Raw genomic sequence first — 4,384 nt, 5'->3', positions numbered from 1 at the left:
TAGTTTTCAGCACAATTTGTTTTTTTAATTATACAATTGACCCTCAAACCCTTGTCCAAAGCAATTATATATTTTTGGTTAATAATCATTTCTAACCTTTTCATCCTCCTCGTTCGTGTACATAAAGAATAATAACAATTTTCTTATCACCTACACTTTACATATAAAAAAATTGGTTTGGTTCTTGACACTTACATCATTTACATTTCCGTTTAAACATAAATCATAATTGTTCACTTTTTTTTAAATATTTAGTTGGTTTTTCTGTTTTTCGTTTTTTTTTAATTATAAGATCGCCTATCACTTCACATTTTAAGCTATTTTATCATCATATTCATACCACAATGTTATCACAACTCTTTACTTATAAATCACCCAAATTCACCCTACAACTGATACACTTTTCTTTTTGTTTGTTTTGTTTATTATTATTTTTTGTTTGAAAATAAATTTTGTTAGATTTTATTAAAAATTTAAAATTCTTTTGTTTACACCACCACCTTTTGAAAACAAAAACAATTTTGTTTGTATGTTTTTATGTATTTTTTTATATTGCTATATTCTTAATTATATTATAGTATACCACTACGCCTATAACAAGTCCCGATACTGAACCTTGGAAGTGGATAAGTTAAACGTTTTCCAAAGAAAATCCAAAATAAAAAAGTTAAACATTTGAAGGTCATTATTATTTTCTTTTCAATTAATCAGACTAAATCGAGTAAATACATATAAAAAACAACAATCATTTAATCAAGTTTCATATAAACTTTTATTTTTGAATGCGTTATAACCATGTTGTTTCAAATTGTTTACATTTTTTAAATGATTTTCGTTTTCTTTTAAAAGTTGAAAGTTTTTTGAGTTTTTTGTTTTTTAATTTTGCATGATTGTTGTTGACTATTATTCGAAATGTTATCCTTAAAAAGATTTTTAAATTTAAAAGATTTTTAGAACATTTTTTTTCTTAAATTAGTTTTTCCCTTTTTGCATTTCATTAAATGTCTTAAAGATTTTTTCATTTGTTTTACAAGATCATTTAGTTTTAGTTATTTTTCATTAAATTATTTGGAATTTAGTAATAGGATTTTTGTTTAAATCTGTAATATTAATGGTCTTTAATATAAAGATTTGTCAGTATTTTTATTCACCCCTATACTTGAAATTTTCATTTCCCTCGAAGGGAAAATTGCTATCGTGAACTTGTTGTGAACAATTCATTCACAATAGTTGATTTTGTATGCAACAACTGTTCAATGTTTACAAAATTCCATTAACAAATTTCACAACAGGGGAATTTTTTTCACGACAAAAAAGTTAGTGAACGAAAAATGTGAAAAGGGAACATATTTCACGTGAAATTTTAATTGGCGATTTCTTTTTATAGGTTTGTAATTTTCCCCTCGGTAACTTAGCTAGTGTGGTAAAAATTTAGTAGTTTGCGAAACTATATCTGTAACAAAATATGTAAACTATTATTGCAAATAGCCATTGTTAATAGGCATTGCGAATAGGCATTATATTATAGACAATGTCTTATATAAGTTTTAAAATATAATCAATAATACATTAAGGGTTTTCATATAAGCTTCCAAAAGCTTCGCAAATTGTGCATTTTCGTTTTTACATTATATTTGACACAATTTGTATGGGATTTTACTTACACAACACTGATACATTTGAACTGATCATTTTAAACTAAATTTTCTCTTCTAAATAATACAGATAGTCATTTGTGCAAGTTTGCACACGTGTTTCATGAATACCCTTATTATTTTTACTTTAAATTATTCACATCTTTATTTTGCCTATTGATTAAAACAGCCACTAGATCAAGTCATATATCAATCAGAATAAGGCTTCCAGTGGAAACATTAGACTTTGGTGAAACAACTGAAAAGGAACGGAAATTAAAGTGAATAACAGCGTTAGGGGATTTGTAGTGACAACCTAAATAGAAAGAGCAGGGGCTTTAAAGCACCCATTTGTCACTACTATTAAATAGTATTTGATACACTTCGCCATTACAATAGATTTGATAGACTTATCCTATAATAAGGATTTTAGCGAGTACCATACCGGACTTTTACAGGTTATGCGATGATGTCGAGAAAGTATGTAGGTTTTGATCTAGGGAGTATTGCCGGGTATAACCCACGCAGTCTAGATTTTAGGAGCAGATTACAGCTTCGGTTGGAATGGCCTCATACACTTTGAGATCTGAGTTAGTTGTCTTTTTAGAAAATTACATAAAGAGTTCACAGTCTAATTATATTTATAAGAGTCTTACAAATTGTAATCTGTTCGAATCTGTCCTGAAAATTATCAAAGAAGTGAATGTGTTTTTCCATAAATGTCTTTTTATTAAACAACATAATCCATTTGCTCAACTGTATGTTGTATTGTTCAAAAGTTTTCAATTCAAAGTAGGAACTGTAAAAATTTGAAATGTACAACAATTTAAAGGTCTCATTGAATTTATGAATAACTGGCCCCATATGCTCCTACAGATATAGATGATAGATATATAGATCTGATGATAGATAGATAGATAGATAGATGATAGATAGATAAGATAGAGATAGATATCTAGATAGATAGATAGATAGATAGTAGATAGATAGATAGATAGATAGATAGATAGATAGATAGATAGATAGATAGATAGATAGATATAGATAGATAATAGCTAGATAGATAGATAATCGATAGATAGAATAGATAGATAGAGATAGATAGATAGATAGATAGATAGATAGCTCGCTCGATAGCTAGCTCGCTCTCTCTCTCGCTAGCTCTCTCGCTCGCTCTCGCTCGCTCGCTCTAGCTCGCTCGCTGATAGCTCGCTGCTGCTCCTCGCTCGCTCTCTCGCTCGCTCGCTCGCTCGCTCTCGCTCGCTCGCTCTCGCTCCTCGCTCGCTCGCTCGCTCGCTCGCTCGCTCGCTCGCTCCTCGCTCGCTCGCTCGCTCGCTCGCTCGCTCGCTCGCTCTCGCGCTCGCTCGCTCGCTCGCTCGCTCGCTCGCTCGCTCGCTCGCTCGCTCGCTCGCTCGCTCGCTCGCTCGCTCGCTCGCTCGCTCGCTCGCTCGCTCTCGCTCGCTCGCTCGCCGCGCTCGCTCGCTCGCTCGCTCGCTCGCTCGCTCGCTCGCTCGCTCGCTCGCTCGCTCGCTCGCTCGCTCGCTCGCTCGCTCGCTCGCTCGCTCGCTCTCTCGCTTGCTTGCTTGCTTGCTTGCTTGCTTGCTTGCTTGTTTGCTTGCTTGCTTGCTTGCTTGCTTGCTTGCTCGCTCGCTCGCTCGCTCGCTCGCTCGCTCGCTCGCTCGCTCGCTCGCTCGCTCGCTCGCTCGCTCGCTCGCTCGCTCGCTCGCTCGCTCGCTCGCTCGCTCGCTCGCTCGCTCGCTCGCTCGCTCGCTCGCTCGCTCGCTCGCTCGCTCGCTCGCTCGCTCGCTCGCTCGCTCGCTCGCTCGCTCGCTCATCGCTCGCTCGCTCGCTCGCTCGCTCGCTCGCTTCTTCCTCCCGTTGTGCTTGTTTTCTTCTCCGCTCTCTTCCTGGTCCTCCCCCCCGTTTCGTTTGTGAATTGAACAAATTTAAGTTATTAATTTTTCTTATTATTTTGTAAATAATTTGTTAAACATATTTGTATATTGGTATTTTCTATATTTATTATTATGGTAATTATTGTAACGTAATTTATTAAACGTTGTATACATATTTATAAACTAACACTAATCGCTCTACATTAGCACATTTTAATTTAAACAAATTTTTTGCGCAAATTAAAATAAAGCACTTTCATTATTAACACAAATTTAAAGTAAAATTAAAAAAAAAAAACATTCCTAACAAAAATTCACCCAGCTTGCATCAAAGAAAACATACATTTATTAAAAAATTAAACAAAAAAAAAAGTATCCTTAAGCATGTTTTAGCTATTACTGATAACAAAAAAATTAAATTTTTATTAAAAATATGTACTTTATTTTTTTTTCTTATAAAAATGATTAAATAAAACTTACAGTTAACCGCATTAAAAAGTCGAGGCAAATTTTTACCAGTTTCAAAATTACGAAGCTCCTCGATACAGTCGATTGAATCAGCCGAAAGTGATTTTAATGATATAATGAGCATGCGTAGAGAAAGTACCGAATTATCATCATAATATTTAATGAGGTTTTTTTTAAAATAAAAATGTTTAAACACAACTATGGAAATTTATAAAATATTGAGAAAAAAAAGAAAATAAAATAGAAAATAACATGATTATTTATTAAACAAAAACAATTAAACTTTTTTTAAACTAAACTGAAAAAAACACAGAAAAGGACATTATTATTAAAGAAAAAAAACTTAATTTACAAGGAATGTTTAAAGAAAATGATAATTAGTTTATG

General features: G+C 33.6%; 1 pseudogene; it reads left to right on the top strand.

The window, feature by feature from the left end:
* Positions 1-4,171, top strand: part of LOC119614489 — a 10,228-nt pseudogene extending 6,057 nt beyond the window's left edge.
* Positions 4,172-4,384: the final 213 nt, after the last annotated feature.

Source organism: Lucilia sericata, unplaced genomic scaffold (genome assembly GCF_015586225.1).
Source record: "Lucilia sericata isolate MDLA Ls3-8-SP2 unplaced genomic scaffold, ASM1558622v1 Contig002962F_arrow, whole genome shotgun sequence".
Classification (NCBI taxonomy): Eukaryota; Metazoa; Arthropoda; class Insecta; order Diptera; family Calliphoridae; genus Lucilia; species Lucilia sericata.
Note: the sequence above shows the minus strand (reverse complement) of the source record. Positions and strands in the feature narration are given on the sequence as shown.